The sequence below is a fragment of the Rhinopithecus roxellana genome, chromosome 2, assembly GCF_007565055.1.
Source record: "Rhinopithecus roxellana isolate Shanxi Qingling chromosome 2, ASM756505v1, whole genome shotgun sequence".
NCBI classification, from domain to species: Eukaryota; Metazoa; Chordata; class Mammalia; order Primates; family Cercopithecidae; genus Rhinopithecus; species Rhinopithecus roxellana.
The window spans coordinates 48,997,532-49,022,035 of NC_044550.1; the positions used below are offsets into that span (position 1 = coordinate 48,997,532).

A 24,504-nucleotide genomic window follows, 5' to 3' on the forward strand; every position below is an offset into this window, starting at 1 on the left:
AAGCCGCTGTAGCCAGATTGTCTCTAGATTCCGCCTCTCTGGGCAGAGCATCTCTGAAAGAAAGGCAGCAGCCTCAGTCAGGGACTTATAGATGAAACTCCCATCTCCCTGGGATGGAGTACCTGGTGAAGGGGTGGCTGTGGGCAAAGCTTCAGCAGACTTAAACATCCCTGCCTGCCTGCTCTGAAGAGAGCAGCAGATCTCCCAGCACAGCAATCAAGCTCTGCTAAGGGACAGACTATCTCCTCAAGTGGATCCCTAACCCCACACCTCCCAGCAAGGGTGGACAGACGCCTCATACAGGAGAGCTCTGGCTGGCATCTGGAGGGTGCCCCTCTGAAAAAACCTTCCAGAGGAAGGAACAGGCACAATATTCGCTGTTCTGCAGTCTCTGCTGGTAATACTTAGGCAAACAGGATCTGGAGTGGACCTCCAGCAAACTCCAGCAGAGGGGCCTGTTAGAAGGAAAACTAACAAACAGAAAGGAATAGCATCAACATCAGCAAAAAGGACATTCACAGAAAAATCCCATCTGAAGGTAACCAGCATCAAAGACCAAAGGTAGATAAATCCACAAAGATGAGGAAAAACCAGCACAAAAAGGCTGAAAACTCCAAAAACCAGAATGCCTCTTCTGCTCCAAAGGATCACAACTCCTCACCAGCAAGGGAAAAATTTTGTTCTATTTTGTTAACCTTTTCAAAAAACCAGCTCCTGGATTAATTGATTTTTTGAAGGGTTTTTCGTGTATCTATCCTTCAGTTTTGCTCTGACCTTAGTTATTTCTTGTCCTCTGCTATCTTTTGAATTTGTTTACTCTTGCTTCTTTAGTTATTTTAATTATGATGTTAGGGTGTTGATTTTAGATCTTCTTCACTTTCTCCTGAGGGCATTTAGTGCTATAAATTTCCCTTTAACCACGACTTTAGCTGTCTCCCAGAGATTCTGGTATATTGTGTCTTTGTTCTCCTTGATTTCAAATAATTTATTTCTGCCTTAATTTACCCAGTAGTCATTTAGGACCAGAAACACCGTTTGACCCAAAAATCCCATTACTGGGTATATATCCAAAGGGTTATAAATCATTCCATTATAAAGACCCATGCACAGGTATGTTTATAGCAGCACTTATAGCATCACAATAGCAAAGACTTGCAACCAAACCAAATGCCCATCAGTAATAGACTGTATAAAGAAAATGTGGCACATACACACTATGGAATACTATGCAGCTATAAAAAAGATGAGTTCATGTCCTTTGCAGTGATGTGGATGAAGCTGGAAACCATCATTCTCAGCAAACTAACACGGGAACAGAAAACCAAACACCCCATGTTCTCACACACATGTGGGAATTGAACACTGAGAACACATGAACAAAGGGAGGGGAACATCACACACCAGGGCATGTCAGCAGGTGGAGGGCTAAGGGAGGGATAGAATCAGGAGAAACACCTAATGTAGATGATGGGTTGATAAGTGCAGCAAACTACCGTGGCACATGTATACCTATGTAACAACCCGCATGTTCTGCACATGTATCCCAGAACTTAAAGTATAATTTAAAAAAAAAGTAGCTTAGGAAATGGAAGTGAATAGGTGTTTTGTTTCTAATTCATTTGAGTCAGAATGGGAATAAAGGTATTTTTTTCAACTTTTATTGTAAAGTGATTTCTTCTTTGATTATATTTACACTTTAAGATTTTAATATTTCTTTTCAAATCCTTGAAATGGGACTTTAACCATAAAAATGGCTTCATTCTGTACAGTTGTCCCCCCTTATCTGTGGTTTCGGTTTCCACAGTTTCAGTCACCCACTGTTAACTGTGGTCCTCAAAATATTAAATTGAAAATTCCAGAAATAAGAACTCATGAGTTTTAGATTGCACACTGTTCTGAGTAGTGTGAAGAAATCTTGTGCCATCTTGCTCCATCCCACTTAGGTTGTGCAGCATGTCCATATAATGCCATCTGCCAGTGAATTACATAACAGCCATCTCTGTTATCGATTGACTGTTGTGGTATCACAGTGCTCTTGTTCAAGTAACCTTTATTTTACTTAATTGTTCTACTTTTTATTAGTTATTGTTGTTAATATCTTACTGTGCCTAACTTATAAGTTAAACTTTGTCGTAGGTATATATGTATAGAGTTCAGTGCTATCTGTGGTTTCAGGCATCCACTGGGAGTCTTAAAATGTATTCTCTGAATATAAGGGGAGACTACTGTAGTATTTCTCATCATAACAACTGATTAGCCTCAAATAGAATATCTCTAAACCCACTATAATAATATAGAGGTGGTACTCAGTTTGTTTTGTGATGCCTAATTCTAACCAGTACTTATAATAGTAAAAATGTTAACCAACAATAATGACAAATAACGGTATATTTAACCTAGAAGGGAAAGTAAGAAGGTGGCAACAACGTTTGGTAGTGTGCATGGACTAGATAAGAGCTGACTTCTTTGTGTTCATGAGAACCCTATTTTTAAGGAGAAGGCTCCCTGGGGCACCTACATATACTTCAAGTATGTTTAAAACAGTTCTAACTTAACCCTGTTGTAATATATAATTGATAGTACTCTCTTTTACTCTCAAGAACTGTTCTAGTTTGGACAATAAATTATATGTTAACCCTATTCATACTTAAGCAGAGAGCTTCCCTTCAGTTTTTCAGCGGTGATTATCATTGTACCTTCTCTTTGAGCTGTGTTGTAAATAGAGACTGATATGCATTTTGAAACAAGATTTTAAAAATAACTCTTTTGCTTTATTTTAATGCAATTTTTCCTGATTCTAGAATTAATATTTGTTTATTATAGAAAATATAGAAAAGCATAAAGGGAAACAAAACATAGTTTTTGCATATACTCTATACCTACTGTATCTACTTTCCTTGAGCATACATTTTCTATGACAAAGTAAAATGTGTTACCTGCTATAAATAAGATTTACTGATCTCTCTCATCTCCCTAACCTGTAGTTATTGCAGTTCCTGAAGCCTCAGGCCATTAGACAACTTCTCTAATAAGAACTCCAGTGCTAAACAACCTTGGTTAAAAATTCCATTTCTATCACTTACTAGCCATTTACTTGTGACCTTGGGCAAGTTACTTGATCTCTAGTGCTTCAGTTTCTTTATTTATAAAAGGAGGAAATAATAATGCCTACATTTTAGGCTTGGTATGAGAATTAAATGAGTTTATACTTGCAAAGCACTGAGAGCAGTACTGGAACATGTATTTGTTAAATAGATGATTAAATTTTAAATAAATTTACATTCACTCTCTGGTGCTCCCACTGAGTCCCAGTGCTTTAAATATTATCATTATCTTGAATATCACACAGTTTTATCTCCAACCCAAACATTTTCCTGGAACTGGACTCATATTCAACTGTCTGTGCTACATCTCCACTTAGATGTCAAATAGGCATATCAGACTGTACGCATTCCAAAGCAACATCTCGTCTTTCCTCTAAAATTACTCTTCCCATTGTCTACTCTAGTTCAGTAACTGATAACTCCACCCTTCCAGTTATAATAAAATCCCCGGAATCATCTTTTGGGTCACATTCCATATTCAAGCGTTCAGCAAATTCTGTTGACTCTATAATTAAAACCTAACTGGAATCTCACCGATTCTCACTATTTTTCCACCCTGATCCAAGATACACTTATCTCTTGCTTAAATTATTGTTGGAGCTTCTACTTTTGCCCACCCCCAAGCGGTTTACTCTTAAAACATTAGAAAGAATTGTCTTTGAAAAATATAAGTGAGATCGTGTCACTCCTTGACTAAAACTAAAACAAAAGAGAAAGATCTTTCAATGTCTTCCCATCTCACTCAGCAAAATCCTTATAATAAATCCCCAAGCCTTTATTATCTAGCCCCCTAGAAACCTCTATCCTAAAATGTTCTTCTGTTATCCACTTGGACCACTCCTCAACCATCTTCACGGCTTCGCTCAAATGTCATTTTTAAGGAAATCTTTCCTGACAACCCTATTTCAAATTGTCCTAACCACCCGACTGCATACCCAACTTCCCTGCCTCCGTAACACATCAATATCTAATGTTCTATTTATGTTGCTGGTCTGGAATTTTGCTTCCCTCTCTCCACTGGAATGCATTTTGCACATGAACCAGATTTTTTTCAGTGTCTTGCTGGGGCCAGTTCACAGAGGCTCACAAGAGCTGAATATGCACAACTTTCCAACTCAAAGTTTAATGATGCCAAGTTGGTAACTTAAAATCTGTCACAATCGGAGTATTTATGTTACAGAAATGTGCAAATACTGCAAATAGGTCCCCTTCCCATTTTTCCTCTTCCGCAGCCAGTTGTTAAACATTTACCATCACGTTCACTGCTGTACTGCAACACTCACAATAGTATCTGACATAGGGTCAGTGTATTAGGCAGTTCTTGTGATGCTATAAAGAGATACTTAAGGCTGGGTAATTTATAAAGAAAAGAGGTTTAACTGACTCATGGTTCTGCAGACAGTACAAGAAATGTGGTGCCGGCATCTGCTTCTGGTGAGGGACTCAGGAAGCTCACAATTACGGTAGAAAGCAAAGGACGAGCAGGCATCTCACACGACCAGAGTGGGAGCAAGAGAAAAATTGGGGAAGGTTCCACACACTTCTAAGCAACCAGATCTCACAAGAACTCACTCACTATAGTGAGGACAGGACCAAGCCACAACCCAAACACCTCCCACCAGGCCCCACCTCCAGCACTGGGGATTACATTTTAACATGAGATTTGAAGGGGACAAATATCCAAACCGTATCAGTAGGCTCTCATCAGACATTTGCATAATGAGTAAATGAATTATACATGTTTTGTTTATGTAATCAGTTGCAACAGTGATCCTGGTGTGGTGGAAAATGAGTAGGCCTGAATTTTTAGGTTAAATATCTGGGCTTACCACTTGCAAGCTGTATGACTGAGCTATTTCCCTAGCCTTTCGTTCTCCTAGCCATTTGCATGCCATTGACACTTAAAAAACATACCAACCAAAACCAAAAAACTAAATTATGTTTTACATATTTCCAGTTTAAATCTGAAGCTCAAAAACAATATCAATTAACATAACCTTAAACTTTCAGCCATTTTTTAAAATACAGAAAGTCTTTGTGTATGTTGTAAGTATTTTTCAGTTCAACTTTCTACATCTGGGTGCAGATACAGAATGTTCATTTTTAATGAAAGTTCTTTTAAAGCAAAGGAATAAAAAGTGAAACATGAACTTTCTTAATGACTCTGGATTTTCTTGCTTGCTATGAGCTTTTAATACATAGAAAATATGCATGCATATAACATTTTTTAAAAATCTAGAAATAACGTAGTAAGCAAACTATTTCCATTTGTGACTGGACATTTTATTTACTTTCCGTGTAGAATTTTCCTTGATAATAACATTAATTTTTATTTTTCCTGTAGCTCTGTGCCTCATTCACTTCTCTAGCAATTGAAAGAAAGTAATGTATTGATTTTTAGAGGCAGAATGATCTATTGGGGTTTTCTTTCAAACTATGCTCCGTGGAAGCTTCTCATTTCCTGGGGTATCTCACAGATCCTTTATGTGCTATGGTGTTTAAGCTTATCACCAGCTTGGCTAAGGCTACTCTCAACTTTTTGCCCAAGAGACAATACTCAAAGACCTTAAAAAACTTGTCAATAACTAATTAATGATTGACTGTGTCCAGAATTTCAGTCTCTTGAGCCTTAGTCCATGGGGTTTTCAATTATGTCGTATTTCTAAGTTTTTCACTATTGTCTGTAAGGAATCAGAGAAATATGGAAAATAAAATTGCTGAATAGTATTTGTCAGCAGAAAATATGTACGTTATCTATAATAGTTTTTACCTTAATTCTTAACTGAATTATTTGAAGAATATGGGATTCACTGACTTTTTTTAAAAAGTTACTCTTGTTTTTTTTTTTTTTTTTTTTTTAACCCACCAAAGTAGCTTTTGAAGGCAAGAGATTTCTTGTTATAGTCTCGGGGGAAATTTTTCATTGTAATGTTGGACAATAAAAGAATAATCTTTAGTTGGCACTGGTATTAATTCAATAATTACAAAAATATAAACCTACAGGGAATATAAAGTGCAAAATTCTTGATTCTCCTGAGAAATAGGTAAGTAGTCTTAGCTCTCTTTTCTCAATTGAACAGAGATACAGAACTGTTACATTTCACTCTATAAATTTAAAAAGACTCATGAAAGTGTTCTTTTTGGAACTTTGTTGTACTGAACAGATTATTCAAGATTTTAACCAGGGGATATATTCACAGAGAAATAATGTGTGTTGTGGCCTCCCAACTCCTACACACTCACCGGTGTCTACAGCACTTACCGCATTCTTTGTGCATTACTACTAAGTTTATAGATTTGTTTTCCCCACTCAGTGGTACTATCTCAGGGTCAGGACCAGGGCATCTTCCTCCTTAACTCCCAGGGCTAGAAGTTTATCTTACTCCAGAAAATATTCAATGAAAGAGGGAAAATGAAAACCCAGCAGAAAAACACCATTTCCTAAGTAGAAATGTGTTTGCTTGCTTTTCAAAATCAAATCAATTTTTCAACATCCTCATATCCTACAATTATATATTAATAGATTTAATTATGTTTTCGTTATTTTCCTAATCATAAATCAGTGTTTACCTAACATTTATCTAACATTTATCAACTTACTGTCCTCTGTAAACATTTACCGATGATTTAGTTATGAATAATTTTAAATTATTTCCTGATTTTGAGAAAGCCTGTGACACAGAGGGTACAAATTAATTAATTAACAAATCATAAATTTAAGCAGCACTAGAAGTAAAAGGGACTGAGCTAAGACTGGTCTTCCTTTTTCTTATGACACAAAAACTCCTTGTGGCTCCTTATCTACTCGTTGACTGATTGATTATTGGTTTTACCATTCATTGTTTCAACACATATTTTTAAGAGTTTTTGGTAATTTTTCTAATTTATTAGTTTAATATCCCTCCCATTTAAAAATTTAACTTAATTACTTAAAAAAATTGACACATAACAATCCTACATGTTTATGGAGGTACATAGTGATGTTTTGATATACAGTGTATAGTAATCACATCAGAGTAATTAGCATATCCATCATCTCAAACATTTATCATTTCTTTGTGTTGGGAACATTCAATATCCTCCTTCTAACTATTTGAAATTTATAATATAAACTATAGTCACTCTACAGTGCTATAGAACACCATATTATATTCTTCCTGTCTAGTTCTAATTTTATACCCTTTAACAAATCTCTTTTTTCCTCCCAACCCTTACCTATCTCAGCCTCCAGTACCCTCTGGTCTACTTTTTACCTCTATAAGATCAACTTTTTTTTAGTTTCCATATATGAATGAGAACATGTGGTGTTTAACTTCCTATTCTTGTCTTATTTCACTTAACATAATGTCTTCCAGTTCCATTCGTGGTGCTGAGAATGACAGGATTTCATTTCTCTTTTATGGCTCAGTAGTATTCCATCGAGTGTATATACCTAATTTGCTTTATCTAGTCATCTGTTGTTGGACACCTAAGGTTGATTCCATGTCTTGGCTATTATGAATAGTGCAATAAACATGGGGGTGCAGATGTCTCTTTGATATAATATATATATATATATTTTTTATGAACACCCAGTAGTGGTGTGTATGCGGGATCATATGGTAGTTCTACCTGTAGTTTTCTGAAGAACCTATATACTGTTCTCCATAGTGGTTGTACTAGTTTACATTCCCACCAACAGTGTATAAGAGCTTCCTTGTCTCCACATTCTCACCAACATTTATTATTTTTTGTCCTTTTTATAATAGTCATTCTAACCAGAGTAGGATAACACATCAATGTGGTTTGATTTGTAGTTCTCTGATGATTAGTGATGTTGAGTGATCTTTTCATATGTTTGTTGGCCATTTGTATGTCTTCTTTTGAGACATGTCTGTTCAGATCATTTGTCTATTTATAATCCAGATTTTGTTGTTGTTGTTGTTGAGATATTTGAGCTCCTTGTATATTTAGGATATTAATTCCCTTTGGAATGAATAGTTTGAAAATATTTTCTCCCATTCTGTAGGTTGTATTTTCACTTTGTTGATTGTTTCCTTTGCTGTGCAAAAGCTTTATAGTTTGATACAATCCATTTTTTTTGTTGTTTTGTTTTGTTGCCTCTGCTTTTGAGGTCTTATTTTCATAAAATCTTTGCCCGGAACAATGTCCCAAAGCATATTCCCTATGTCTTCTTCTAGTAGGTTTTTAATTTCAGGTCTTACATTTAAGTATTTAATCTATCTTGAGTTGTATTTTGTTTATTGTGAGAGATAAAGGTTTAGTTTCATTCTTCTTCTTATGCATAACCATTTAGCATCATTTGTTGAAGAGGGTTTCCCTTCCCCAATGTATGTTCTTGGTAGCTTTGTCAAAAGGCAGTTGGCTGTAGATGTGTGAATTAATTCGTGGGTTTTCTAATCTGTTCTGTTGGTCTATGTGTCTGTTTTTATGCCAGTACCATGCTGTTTTGGTTGCTATAGCCTTGTAGTATATTTTGAAGTCCGGTGGTGTAATACCTTTAACTTTGTTCTTTTTGTTCAGGATTGCTTTGTCTATCTGGGGCCTTTTGTTGTTCCATACAAATTTTTTGATTTTTTTTTTTTTTTTTTTCCTGGGAAGAATGTCATTGGTATTTTGGTAGGCATTATGTTGGATATGTAGGTTGCTTTGGTTGGTATGGTCATTTAATAGTATTAATTCTTCTGGTCCATAAGCATGAGATATCTTTTCAGTTGTACCTTTTCAATTTCTTTAATCAGTGTTTTATAGTTTTCCTTGTATAAGTCTTTCACCTCCTTGGTTAAATTTATTCCTAGGTATTTTATTTCTTGTGTACTATTGTGTAAATGGAATTGACTTCTTGATTTCTTTTCTTTCTTTTTTTATTTTTTTGAGATGGAGTCACTCTTTTGCCCAGGCTGGAGTGCAGTGGTGTGATCTTAACTCACTGCAACCTCCACCTCCTGGGTTCAAGTGATTCTCCTGCCTCAGCCTCCCGAGTAGCTGGGACTACAGGCGCTGACCACCACGCCAGGCTAATTTTTTGTATTTTTAGTAGAGACAGGGTTTCATCATGATAGGCAAGATGTTCTCAATCTCCTGACCTCATGATGTGCCCACCTTGGCCTCCCAAAGTGCTGTGATTATAAGCATGAGCCACCACACCCAACAAACTTCTTGATTTCTTTTTTAGCTAGTTTGTTGTTCGTGTGTAGAAATGCTACTGATTTTTTTGTTGTTGTTGATTTTGCATTCTGCAATTTTACTGAATTTGTTTGTTAGTTCTAAGGGTTTTTTAGAAGAGTCTTTAGGTTTTTCTATATATGAGATCATGTCATCTGCAAACGGGGACAATTTGCCTTCTTCCTTTCCACTTAGGATGCTCTTTACTTATTTCTTATGTTTAATTGCTTTGACTAGTTCTTCCAGTACTATGTTGAATAATACTGGAAAGAGTGGGCTGTCTTGTTCCACTTCTTAAAGGAAAAGCTTTAAGGTTTTCCCTATTCAGTATGATGTTAGCTATGGGTTTATCATAAATGGCCTTTGTTGCAAGATATCTTACTGAGTACTTATAATATGTACTTGTAATTTGTGTAATAGAAACTAGAGATACAGCATGATGTGGTTACTCCTCTAAAAAACATGCTGTTTACTCTCAATCATGATAGGGAGTGGTTAGGCTTATAAACATAAAAAAAAAAAACTCTACTCCTTAGAGTTCAAGACCTCAGGGATAAGCAATAATGAGTCACCAAACATCCAACCAACCAAAACCCCTCACTACTTATTGAATACTTACTGTGTGTGAAAAATTTATTAAGGTTTTACCTCATTTTATCTTTATAATACCACTTAAACTACATTTAACTGAGAACAAAAAACTATGATTAAATGCAAAGGAGCCTAAGATGTTTTTGGACCAGTAGGGGGAAAAAGGTTTTTACACAAACTCCAAAATATGGTGGTGGTATTTAAGGTCCAGAATACTACTGGAGATATGAAAAAAAAAATAGCAGTCTTAATGTGGAGTTGTTAGTGTCAAAATTAGTCTTCAGTTAAAAACAACTCTTACTTTTTTTGGCATTTTACGGTGTAAGATATGATAGCCAAGATTAAACATGTAGCCTTTTTTTTAAGTTAAAGCAATGTCTTTTAAATAAATATGAAATATTATTAGATGACTTGATTAGTTAATTAAAATATATTTTATCCCTCTGGATAATAAAAGCACTATGTGTGTATATGTAATAATATCTACCCTTTAGCAAAATTACTGATCACTTGATTTACTATTATTTTTTGGCACAGTGTTTTTCAATCTTTGGAAATTTCAGGATAATTTGCTAATGTTTTATGGGGTACAGTAAACTTTAAGAGCCCTTTTTAAACATGGGAACTAGTAAACAAGGGCATTTATGAAAAGAAGTGTCTGGAGTGTCCATGGAGTGGTTTTAAATGATATATTCAGATTACTACCATCTAGAGCATTTAAAAAACATCATTAAACTTGGTTCCAGAATTATATGAGTTTTTAAAAGCAGCTCTCTTGATTTGAAGGCATTTTGAACTCAAAGTAACTTGTTTTGCTCATTTCATTTGATGGGTCTATGATGTTTCTATTTCAAAGACTCTGAAAATATCCAATTAAAAATTTTATACTTCATTGGATGGCCATCCTAGATGGAATAAAGACTTCTACACCAATATGAGAAGTAGAGTATCAAAGAAAAAGATGTTTTGGCAGAGCAGGGCAAAGGAAAAACCCGCATAATGTAACAGGTAAACTGTAAACCATTTTAGGTGATCTTTGAAACAAATGACATGATTTGTATGATTTAGGTTTTTGGAAGGACTGCCTGAACCTCCAAAAATCTCAATTTAGATTCTTCACTTGATAAAAACATGGCTTAAGGGGAACAGCAGGTTGAACCATGGATGTAGTTGAAGGCACTGGTGTTTCATAAATAAATGGCTGTGGTTTTGAGATACGAACCTATATATCCCTTTTTAAAAAAACTATTTTAGTTTTTCATGTAATGGAGAGATATTTTTACTTTATCTTCTCCTTTTAGTGGGTGTTCTTTCTTATGTATTATTTAAGGCAACCTGACTCTAACTTTCTTCTACATCTGTTTTAATATGTAACATTTAATTTTGCACTAATTTTCTAAAATCACAATGTATATGCTTTTTTTTGAATGACTGTGAGTAAATTATTAAACAAAGATAAGGTAAATGTTATTATAAAAATGTGATATATCTTGTATGTTGAAATAAATCACAGAGATTTATATACTGTCATGGTAACAGTCTACCTGTTTTTATGGATGAATGATTCATGTTGCTTGACAATAGTTTTTTTCTGGGTATCCACAGGTGAACACAGTTATAACAAATTTCAAAAGTGTAAATTTAGTGCTGTGTTTCTGTTTTATATGCTCAGCAGTTTTTTGTGAAGATTTATTAAGTAGTTATTATAGTTAATGAATACCCTTAGTTATGCTGCTCAAGTTTAACAGAAAATTTGAAGTTCAGTTCTGTGATAATTAGCTTTTCTGTATTGGTTCATTGTGAAAATGTGCTTTATTTTCTTGAAGCACAAAAAGGTCAGATTTTGACTTCTTTTTGAATTGGTTTAACCCCAATTTAAATGTAATTTGATGTTATGAGTTTAATTATTGTTGAGCTATTATTCAGAGTAAATGCAGTTATTGGTAACATTTTTCAAAATACAGAAGTTATGTTAAAAAAATTCCAGAACTATTTGTAATTTTCAGTGTATGATTAATTTGTAATTATGCTCTGCAAGAGAAGCATCAACTTTTGGATTGCATTCTTGTCTATATTATGTTCTTAGGTAATCAACTAACTTCTTAAATACACCATTTTAATTCTATCATCATCCTGATAGGAGACTTTGGAAATACATTTTAAGTGATAATGTTTGCTCATCTGCACAGTTATTATTTGAAGGTGTGATGCATGATAACCATAGGCTGCATTTTTCAGTAGCTTAAGAAGAATGTCCACTTTGATTCTTAGTTCTAAAACCAATTCTAATCTGGAGTGTATCATTAAATTCCTCTCTTGTTCATCTTCTCTGTAAGTGAATGTTTTATTTGGTTATGTGCATGTCTAACTCATTCCAATAAAGGTCAAGGGAGCTACAAAAGTACATATTCAAAAAGATGGAAAACAAGATCATGGAGAATGTGGAACTATTAAAGTGAGGTACTAATTAAATTCTTTTATAATTGTGCAGATGAGGGAATGATAAGGATATGCTTCATGTATTAGTCCATTCTTGCATTGCTTTAAATAAATACCTGAGACTAGGTAATTTATAAATAAGAGAGGTTTAATTGGTTCACAATACTGCAGACATGGAAGCATGGAAGCATCTGCTTGGCTCCAGGAGTGGCCTCAGGACACTTATAATCATGGTGGATGGTGAAGGGGAAATAGGCATATCTTACATGGCAGGAGCAGGAGGAAGAGAGAGAGGAGGGAGGTGTTACACCCTTTTAAACAACCAGATCTCACGAGAACTCACTATTGAGATGATATAGCACTAAAGGGAATGGTGTTAAACCATGAGAAACCACCCCCATGATCCAATCATCTCTCACCAGGCCCTACCTCCAACACTGGGGATTACAATTCCACAGGAGATTTGGGTAGAGACACAGATCCAAGCCATATTGTGTCACACTGGGTTTAAGAATAATATTCTTTGCTGTGTGAATGAAAACATGGCTTTAGTGTTTCAGATTCTTTAATGCAGCATTTGAAAAACTCTAATTCTCTCCCATTCTGTAGGTTGCCTGTTCACTCTTATGGTAGTTTCTTTTGCTAAGCAGAAGTTCTTTAGTTTAACTGGATCCCATTTGTCAATTTTGGCTTTTGTTACCATTGCTTTTGGTGTTTTAGACATGAAGTCCTTACCCATGCCTATGTCCTAAATGATATTGCCTAGGTTTTCTTCTAGGGTTTTTATGGTTTTAGGTCTAACATTTAAGTCTTTAATCCATCTCGAATTAATTTTTGTATAAGGATCCAGTTTCAGCTTTCTACACATGGCTAGACAGTTTTCTCAGCACTGTTTATTAAATAGGGAATCCTTTCCCCATTTCTTGTTTTTGTCAGGTTTGTCAAAGATCAGATGGTTGTAAATGTGTAGTATTATTTCTGAGGGCTCTATTCTGTTCCGTTGGTCTGTATCTCTGTTCTGGTACCAGTACCATGCTGTTTAGGTTACTGTAGCCTTGTAGTATAGTTTGAAGTCAGGTAGCGTGATGCCTCCAGCTTTGTTCTTTTGGCTTAGGATTGTTTTGGCAATGCGGGCTCTTTTTTGGTTCCATATGAACTTTAAAGTAGATTTTTCCAATTCTGTGAAGAAAGTCATTGGTAGCTTGATGGGGATGGCATTGAATCTATAAATGACCTTGGGCAGTATGGCCATTTTCATGATATTGATTCTTCCTATCCATGAGCATGGAATGTTCTTCCATTTGTTTATGTCCTCTTTTATTTAGTTGGCAGTGGTTTGTAGTTCACCTTGAAGAGGTCCTTCACATCCCTTGTAAGTTGGATTCCTAGGTATTTTATTCTCTTTGATGCAATTGTGAATGGGAATTCACTCATGATTTGGCTCTCTGTCTGTTATTGGTGTGTAAGAATGCTTGTGATTTTTGCACATTGATTTTGTATCCTGAGACTTTTCTGAAGTTGCTTATCAGCTTAAGGAGGTTTTGGGCTGAGATATTGGGGTTTTCTAAATATACAATCATGTCATCTGCAAACAGGGACAATTTGACTTCCTCTTTTCCTAATTGAATACCCTTTATTTCTTTCTCCTGCCTGATTGCCCTGGCTAGAACTTCCAACACTATGTTGGATAGGAGTGGTGAGAGAGGGCATTCCCGTCTTGTGCCAGTTTTCAAGGGGAATGCTTCCAGTTTTTCCCCATTCAGTATGATATTGGCTGTGGGTTTGTCATAAATAGCTCTTATTATTTTGAGATACATTCCATCAATACCTAGTTTATTGAGAGTTTTTAGCATGAAGGGCTGTTGAATTTTGTCAAAGGCCTTTTCTGCATCTATTGAGATAATCATGTGGTTTTTGTCTTTGGTTCTGTTTATATGTTGGATTACATTTATTGATGTGCATATGTTGAACCAGCCTTTCATCCCAGGGATGAAGCCCACTCATCTCACAAAGGGCTAATATTCAGAATCTGCAAAGAACTCAAACAAATTTACAAGAAAAAAACAAACAACCCCATCAACAAGTGGGTGAAGGGTATGAACAAACACTTCTCAAAAGAAGACATTTATGCAACCAACAGACACATGAAAAAATGCTCATCATCACTGGCCATCAGAGAAATGCAAATCAAAACTGCAATGAGATACCATCTCACACCAGTTAGAATGGTGATCATTAAAAAGTCAGGAAAGAACAGGTGCTGGAGAGGATGTGGAGAAATAGTAACACTTTTACACTGTTCGTGGGACTGTAAACTAGTTCAACCATTGTGGAAGACAGTGTGGCGATTTCTCAAGGATCTAGAACTAGAAATACCATTTGACCCAGCCATCCCATTACTGGGTATATACCCAAAGGATTATAAATCATACTGTTATGAAGACACATGCACACGTATGTTTATTGCAGCACTATTCACAATAGCGAAGACTTGGAACCAACCCAAATGTCCATCACTGATAGACTAGATTAAGAAAATGTGGCACATATACACCATGGAATACTATGCAGCCATAAAAATGATGAGTTCATGTCCTTTGTAGGGACATGGACGCAACTGGAAACCATCATTCCCAGCAAACTAATGCAAGGACGGAAAACCAAACACCACGTGTTCTCACTCAGTGGTGGGAATTGAACAATGAGAACACTTGGACACAGGGCAGGGAACATCACATACCAGGGCTGTCATGGGGTGGGGGTATGGAGGAGGGATAGCATTAGGAGATATACCTAATGTCAATGACGAGTTAATGGGTGCAGCACACCAACATGGCACATATATAGATATGTAACAAACCTGCACATTGTGTACATGTGCCTTAGAACTTAAAGTATAATAATAATAAAAAAAGAAAATCTCTAATTCTCTTTTCTAAAAATGTAAAGATATATTTTAGAGATGAGTTAGTAAAATCCAGATAATTCATTTTAACGATTTTGATTCCCAAATGTCATTTTTACTTTCCTTGTGATGAAATATTAACCCCTTACTCCCACTCTGAAAAAGATTTTTTAAATAAAATGTGCTCTTACTACCCTGGAAAATTTGTCCTGTCTTCGATTATGTAATACCACTTGTTATTTCTGATTTTGTATGTCTTTTTCTTTATTGCAGACAGATTGTGAATGTGTAGATCAAAAGGTGTAGAATCAGTGTGATTAGTTTAGTAGTTTAGATCATTGTGATAATGAAGCCTATAACTTGGAAAAGTTTGATCCTCTAAGGGACAATTTAATATTAAGCTCTATGAGGTCAGGAGCTATGCATTCTTAGTGTCTAGGATAGTTCTTGGCACATTTTATGACCAAAATAAATATTTATAGAATGAAAAACATACTGCAGTAGTAATAGATAGACTGTAAATCTCAGTGATGTATCAAATCAAAAGTTTATTTCCTTTCATTCAAATTCCATTTCAGGTGAGCAAGGGTTGTCCTCTATTTGGTGACTCAGGAGTTTAAGTTTCAGTCATCTTGTGATGTACGAACTGAAACACCACTGTGGAAAGAGATGTGTTGAGGAGGCACATCACCTTTTTTTAAAAAAAATAATTTAATTTTAGGCTCTGGGATACATTCGCAGAACGTGCAGGTTTGTTACATAGGTAAACATGTGCCATGGTGATATCCTGCACCTAACAACCTATCACCTAGGTATTAAGCCTCACATGCATTAGCTATTTGTCCTGATGTGCTCCCTTCCACCACCCCCCTGACAGGTCCCGGTGTGTGTTGATCCCCTCCCTGTGTTCATATGCTCTCATTTTTCAGCTCGCACTTATGAGTGAGAACATGCAGTGTTTGGTTTTCTATTCCTATGTTAGTTTGCTGAGGATGATGGCTTCCAGCTTCATCCATGTCCCTGCAAAAGATATGATCTCATTCCTTTTTATGGCTGCATAGTATACATTTTCTTTATCCAGTCTATTATTAATGGGCATTTGGGTTTGTTCTATGTATTTGCTATTGTAAATAGTACTGCAGTAAACATATGTGTGCAAGTATCTTTATAGTAGAATAATTTATATTCCTTTGGGTTTATACCCAGTAATGGGATTGCTGGGTCAAATGGTATTTCTGATTCTAGAGCCTTGAGGAATTACCACACTGTCTTCCACAGTGGTTGAAGTGATTTACTTTCCCACCAACAGTGTAAAAGTGTTCTTATTTCTCTGCAGCCTCGCCAGCATCTATTGTTTCTTGACTTTTAAATAATTGCCATTCTGACTGGTGTGAGATGGTATCTCATTGTGGTTTTGATATGCATTTCTCTAATAATCAATGATGTTGAGATTTTTTTCATGTTTGTTGGCTGCATGAATGTCTTCTTTGAGAAGTTTCTGTTCATGTCCTTTGGCCACTTTTGATGGAGTTGTTTTTCCCTTGTAAATTCCTTTAAGTTCCTTTTAAATTCTGGATATTAGACCATTGTCAGATGAATAGATTGAAAAATTTTTCTCCTATTTAAATTTCTTCCTATTTAAATTAATAAATGGTGCTGGGAAAATTGGCTAGCCATAAGTAGAAAGCTGAAACTAGATCCTTTCCTTACTCCTTATATGAAAATTAATTCAAGATGGATTAGAGACTTAAATGTTAGACCTAACACCATAAAACCCCTAGAAGAAAACCTAGGTAATGCCATTCAGGACATAGGCATGGGCAAGGACTTCATGTCTAAAACACCAAAAGCAACAGCAACAAAAGCCAAAATTGACAAATGGGATCTAATTAAACTAAAGAGTTTCTGCACAGCAAAAGAAACTACCATCAGAGTGAACAGGCAACCTACAGAATGGGAGAAAATTTTTGCAATCTACTCATCTGACAAAGGGCTAATATCCAGAACCTACAAAGAACTCAAACAAATTTACAAGAAAAAAACAAACAACCCCATTAAAAAGTGGGCAAAGGATATGAACAGACATTTCTCAAAAGAAGACATTCATACAGCCAACAGACACATGAAAAAATGCTCATCATCACTCGCCATCAGAGAAATGCAAATCAAAACCACAATAAGATACCATCTCACACCAGTTAGAATGGCGATCATTAAAAAGTCAGGAAACAACAGGTGCTGGAGAGGATGTGGAGAAATAGGAACACTTTTACACTGTTGGTGGGATTGTAAACTAGTTCAACCATTATGGAAAACAGTATGGCGATTCCTCAAGGATCTAGAACTAGAAATACCATATGATCCAGCCATCCTATTACTGGGTATATGCCCAAAGGATTATAAATCATGCTGCTATAAAGACACATGCACATGTATGTTTATTGTGGCACTATTCACAATAGCAAAGACTTGGAATCAACCCAAATGTCTATCAGTGACAGACTGGATTAAGAAAATGTGGCAATATACACCATGGAATACTATGCAGCCATAAAAAAGGATGAGTTCGTGTCCTTTGTAGGGACATGGGTGCAGCTGGAAGGTATCATTCTCAGCAAACTATCACAAGAACAGAAAACCAAACACCGCATGTTCTCACTCATAGGTGGGAATTGAACAATGAGATCACCTGGACATGGGAAGGGGAATATCACACACTGGGGTCTATTGTGGGGAGGGGAGAGGGGTGAGGGATTACATTGGGAGTTATACCTGATGTAAATGATGAGTTGATGGGTGCTGATGAGTTGATGGGTGCAGCAAACCAATATGGCAGAAGAATACATATGTAACAAACCTGCACATTGTGCACATGTACCCTAGAACTTAAAGTATAATAAAGAAATAAAATTTAAAAAGCAAAAAATAAATAAAAAATAAATACGCTTTCTTTATTTCTTTTGCCTGATTGCCCCGGTCAGAAATTCCATTACTATGTTGAATAGGAGTGGTGATGAAGGGCATCCTTGTCTTGTGTCAGTTTTCAAGGGGAATGCTTCCAGCTTTTGCCCGTTCAGTTGTGGGTTGTGGGATATTGGTTGTGGGTTTGTCATATATAGCTCTTGTGTTTTTGAGATATGTTATGTCAATACCTAGTTTATTGAGAGTTTTTAACATGAAGGGATCTTGAATGTTATCAAAGGCCTTTTCTGCATCTGTTGAGATAATCATGTGGTTTTTGTCATTGGGTATGTTTATGTGATGGATTACATTTATTGATTTGCGTATGTTGAATCACCCTTGCGTCCCAGGGATGAAGCCAACTTGATTGTGTAGGATAAGCTTTTTGATGTGCTGCTGGATTAGGTTTGCCAGTACTTTATTGAGTATCTTTGCATCAATGTTCATCAGAGATATTGGTCTTAAGTTTTCTTTTTTTGTTGTGTCTCTGCCAGATTTTGGTATCAGGATGATGCTGGCCTCATAAAATGAGTTGTGGGGAAGTCTCCTCCTTTTCAATTGTTTGGAATAATTTCAGAAGGAATGATACCAGATTCTCTTTGTACCTCTGGTAGAATTTAGCTGTGAATCTGTCTTGTCCTGGGCTCTTTGTTGGTTGGTAGGCTATTAATTACTGCCTCACTTTCAGAACTTGCTATTGGTCTATTCAAATATTTGACTTCTTCCTGGTTTAGTCTTGGAAGGGTGTTTGTGTCCAGGAATTTATCCATTTCTTCTAGATTTTCTAGTATATTTGTACAGAGGTGTTTATAATATTCTCTGATGTTAGTTTCTATTTCTGTGAGATCAGTGGTGATAACCCTTTATCACTTTTTTATTGTATCTATTTGATTCTTTTCTCTCTTCTTCTTTATTAGTCTAACTAGCAGTCTATTTATTTCATTAATTTTTTTTCAAAAAGCACCTCCTGGATTCATTGATTTATGAAGGTTTTTTTTTTGTCTCTATCTTTTTCTGTTCTGCTGTGATCTTAGTTATTTCTTGTTTTCTGCTAGTTTTTGGATTTGTTTGCTCTTGCCTCTCTAGTTCTTTTAGTTGTGAGCACATCGCTTTTTGAAGGACTCTCTGTTTAGGTGACAGCTGGCATTTCTGTATATAGTCACATGACACCAACTGCAACTGCAAGGGAGGCTGGAAAGTGGAGAGGGGCACATGGATATTCATGGAGCACTGTCTCTACCACAAATGAAAACAAAATAAAAAATATCTTGTTATCCTGTAATTCGGGACTCTGTTGGTTCTTTGTGGATTTTATAGGAGTATCATAGTGCTTTCAAATGGCACTGTGGCTGAGGAGCTAGGCCAGCTTTTGTTATAAATATCCTAAAACTGCTAACTATGGGTCTTAAATGTTGTTGAACTTCTCAATAATAATGATAATTATAACAATGGTAATAATTATATTAAAAATAATACACTTGGAGAGTTTCCTATAACCTTATGTCATGTTTAGAGCTTACATAGATTATCTTATTTAACCTTTCCACTAATCAAAAGTAGATTATCACCCTCATTCTACAACTAAAGAAACAAGGGCTAATATTATAAAGAACTTGTCCAAGGTCTCACAGTCAGGATTTTAAACTGGATAGTTAGATGAGAAGCCGCATTTTTACCCTTGGCTAAAGTTCTCAGTCTAAAGTTTCTTATTTGTTGAAAATAGAATGCTAATTCTTATATGAAATAATTTGTTAGACATCTAGCACATTGCCTGTTACTAATACTAGCTTGGTACCTAATAGGTATTCAAGCAGTATTAGTCTCCCTCCTTCATGCATAAAGAACAGGCAGGCAGAAACCATACCAGCTCTACTAGTGATAACTGTTATATGCTTTCCAACATGATTGAAAACAATCATCAAACATAATTTAAGTCTTAAAATTTTTGCTGCTTTATTGATTTTTTATAATTCATTAATTTCATAGAATAACCATCTCTGGGCCAACTAACTAAAGTAAAAGTGAAATTGATTCCAGGATGTAACCCTCTGTTGAGAGTAATAGTTCAAGGAACAGGGTGAGGAAATGTGCTCTTGAGAGAACAAAATTTAATCCTAAATATCACTAAGTATTGCCTCAAATCTTCCCCTTTAAAACTCATATATAAGGTCAGGTGCTGTGGCTAACACCTGTAATAGCAGCACTTTGGGAGGCTGAGGTGGGAGAATTGTTTGAGGACAGGAGTTCAAGACCAGCCTGGGCAACATAGTAAGACCTCATCTCTAAAAAAAAAAAAAAAAAAAAAAAAAAATCTGGGAGTGGTGGCATGTGCCTATAGTATCAGCTATCAGAAGACTGAGGTGAGGGGATTGCTTGAGCCCAGGAATTCAAGGCTGCAGCAAGCCTTGATTGTGCCACTGCATTCCAGGCTGGGTGACAGAGCGAGACCCTGTTTCTAAAAAGAAATAAACAAACAAATCTCATATGTAAATAATTTGATATATATTTAAAATAGATTAAGCACGTGCCTTTTTGCCACAAAAAACCCAGAACATCAGGCATTATTTCGGCTGACTTTATACAATGTTGGAGTGGTATCATGAAGCAGCTCAATCTGCTGCTCATAACTATGAGAGTGGATAGCTCAATATCATTTGTGTCAAAAGCAGGATCATGACTTTAGGCAAGTGGTTTTCAGTATCCAAATGACCATACTAAAAAAATATCCAGCAGATTGACTGGCTAATTATCTGCAAGTGCACTTTGTGGTTAATATTTCTTGGCTATCCTATTGAGATAGATTAATTTTATGTCCATGTTACCTTTAATAGTGCCTGACACACAGTACGTGCTCAATATTTAACAAATAAATAGAATCAGGCCCTTTAAATCTCTTGGCGTCTGTGAATATCCAGCTTTCCATCACCACACAAGATTGTCTACTTCAACCTTGAATTATTTCATGTTAAGCTTAAACTCTAGGCTGAAACAATTGATAAATGAGTTTATGAAGGAGGATATTCATTCATTTCTCTTGATTTTCTTAGCTTTATTCCTGAGGCTCACTTTATTATAAGAAAACCACATCAGTATTCTTAATGATTTTAGCTAAACTAGTACATGGTTTAGCCTACAGAAAGAAGAGAACTTGTTTTGAAGTCAGATAAACTTTAATTCATATTAATTGGTACCACCAATTAGTAGTTCTGAGATTTTGAGTCAATTAATTAACAGCTCTGCATGTCACTTTCTTCATCTGTTTTGAGTGTTCGCTCTAACATGTTTAACATAATACAGAGTACATCTATAGTAGGTAAGCAATAATATTGGTTCAACTTTCTTTTTCCCTTGCGTTATTGAGAGTTAATATCATACAAGTCATATGGCACATATTTCTGTGACTTTCACTAAAAATATCTTATCCACTGCCTGTTGTTTGATTCCAGGTTTTTTATATAAAGAAACTATTGAATATATTCTTCCTGAAGTTTAGCTGAAGAATTTTATCTTTCCTATGAATTGGTATTATATATGTTATGAGATGAATGAATCAAAGCCTGCCACTTACTGTGGTTTTGTTGTTGTTACTATTTTTTTTCTTTGGTGTTCCAGAAGTGTGACACTAACTTTTGTGCTCAAGGCAATAGATATTCATAACTTAAGTCTTCTGGTAAAACTGTCATCTCCTAGCGTGCTTTATTTTACATTTGTTTTTAAAACTGGATTTAATGGTTTTATTGTTTCTCTATCTTTTACCGTGAGCTACACAAATCCTTTATGGAACCATACAGAATATAAATGATGCATGAAAGAATAAAATGGTTTGCCCAAGGTCTCACAGCTATTAAGTGCAGAACTGATCCAGGCTCAGTGCTATTTTCAGCTATATCATTCCAAAGAAACAAAGAAAGCTTAACCTCCAAAAATTCTTAAACCCCAATGTTTCCCACTCAGGAACTGACTATCAGAAATATAGGACAATCATTCACAAATGAAAATGAGGAGGGAGGGCTTCTGAAATACAGGCTATTAAAGTGCAATCAAAGCTTTGGACACCTGCAGGAGAAGATCAGTAATGTGGGACATTTTTCTTTGCAAAATTCTATGGCTATAGGCTAGCAATTGAATTGATGATGAGCACTCAGGTGCTGATACCACGGAGAGTGTTTTATGCCATTGTTTTTAACTTCCACATCCTTTGTGTACTTGTTGATCTGCATTGCTTCCAGTTTTTGACTCTTTAATTATTCCTCTTTGAATGCTGGCATCTTTTATATCCACTATTGTCTAAAACAGTGATTCTCAAAATATGAAACTTGTTAGAAATACAGATTCTTGGCCTTATTCTAGTATTACTGAATCAGAAACTTTGCATTTTATCAGCCCCCTAGCTCATCCTAATCCATGTTAAAAGTTCAGAATCTCTGCTCTAGACCAATCATGCCTTCTCAACAGGAATTTTTTTTTCTTTGTAGGTTCAAATAATCAGCTGTCTTGTTCTATGACTTGAACTCGGGAAATACTAAAATGTATAACTAGAGAAAAGTCATTTTTAGCACTGATAATATTTTTCTGTAATGTGCTTAATGGAATATTTTCATGGGCACATTTTATAAAGAAAAAATTATATTTGAACTTTATAGTCATGACAAGGAAGATTATATAGAAGCTGAAGGCTGAAATATAGTCTATTAAATATGCTCGGAACCTTTCAAAACTCAATTTAGATTTGTAAGCTTGGGGCACAGATGGGATCTGGGGGAAGCTCTTTAACACATCATATTTGCTATCAAATTTTTGGTTATGACATCAATCTAAGAAAATTTCCTATGCGATTTTGTCCATATCTTACTGCTTAAACTAGTAATTAAAATAGACTTTTACCAATTATTTGAGATGCTTTCATGAACATCTTCCCTAACTTCCAAATTTTACCTGAAGTTTAATTCAAAGTGGGGCATAAAGAAGAAACTTGAAAGGAAATTATATATTTGTGTGTGTGTGAATTCACAAACCTTGTAATGATGATTTTTAGTTGGTTGATTTCTGCTTGAATCCAAATCTCCAGAATGTTATGCCAAAGACTTGTATTTTATCAAGTCCTGCTTCTCCAATGTGTGTCCCCAGGTGGTTGAGATGCACACTCATATCTGAGAACCAGTGAAAAGGGAGGTTCAGGGATAGTTTTAGTTGGGGAAAACAAAGATCAAGTCCCCCTCAAACATTGCCAACTTTATACCTGTAACTTGGCATCTGTAGTTGCTGTATACATGGTAGGTGAATGAATTAATGATAATGAATGAGTGCAGGTGGTTAGTTGCTACTGTGAAAGTTGTCAGAATCAAAATGGAGTCACTTGTGTTAAAAAAAAGAAAGAAAGGAAAAAACCATGACAAATAGAGCAGAGGAAGGCCATAAACAGAAGGGTTCACATACGTAAATTCCTGGTGAAAACTATCACAAAGGGCTGAAAAACCCACAAGTTTGCACCAAGGCCATCACAACCTTATGCAAAAAATATTTCTGCAAAGCCATCTGCCCAGCAACTGCCTGTCCCACTTTGGACTGGCATTACCTTTGTTATTGATCCTTGTAGCCAAGGATAATTATCTCAAAATAGTTAAATAATCATCCTCATTTTTCCTTTGAAAACCTCTGTCGGCCGGGCGCGGTGGCTCAAGCCTGTAATCCCAGCACTTTGGGAGGCCGAGACGGGCGGATCACGAGGTCAGGAGATGGAGACCATCCTGGCTAACACGGTGAAACCCCGTCTCTACTAAAAAATACAAAAAACCAGCCGGGCGACGAGGCGGGCGCCTGTAGTCCCAGCTACTCGGGAGGCTGAGACAGGAGAATGGCGTGAACCCGGGAGGCGGAGCTTGCAGTGAGCTGAGAGCCGGCCACTGCACTCCAGCCTGGGCGGCAGAGCAAGACTGGGTCTCAAAAAAAAAAAAAAAAAAAAAGAAAACCTCTGTCTTCCTTTACCTCCCGGAATACACACATAGTTTACTATGGCACATATACTGCCATTGCAATACCCTATTCCAGAATAAATATTATTTTATTTCTATTATATAGAAAGAGCCCTTTTCTGCTTGTTAGTTTCTGTTTGCTTCTAGCACCTTCTTTTATTCTACTGTAGAATATATTATCCATACTTTAATTACTTTCTTATTTGATTGTCTTCATTCTAGACTGAACCTTACCTTTTTTTGGTTATATTTTGAGTGCCAAACCTAGTATTTGACAAATAATATGTATATAATCAGTGTTTGTTGGGTTACACAGTTCTAAATATTAAATAGGGTAGCTCTTAGAGTAAACCTTAAAGATAAGTGA

General features: G+C 35.9%; 1 protein-coding gene across 6 annotated transcripts in view; it reads left to right on the plus strand.

Moving 5' to 3' along the window:
* The window catches only part of MAPK10 (mitogen-activated protein kinase 10), a 358,682-nt gene that overhangs the window by 191,519 nt on the left and 142,659 nt on the right, over nt 1–24,504 (plus strand). The gene's annotated exons all lie outside the window — the stretch shown is intronic.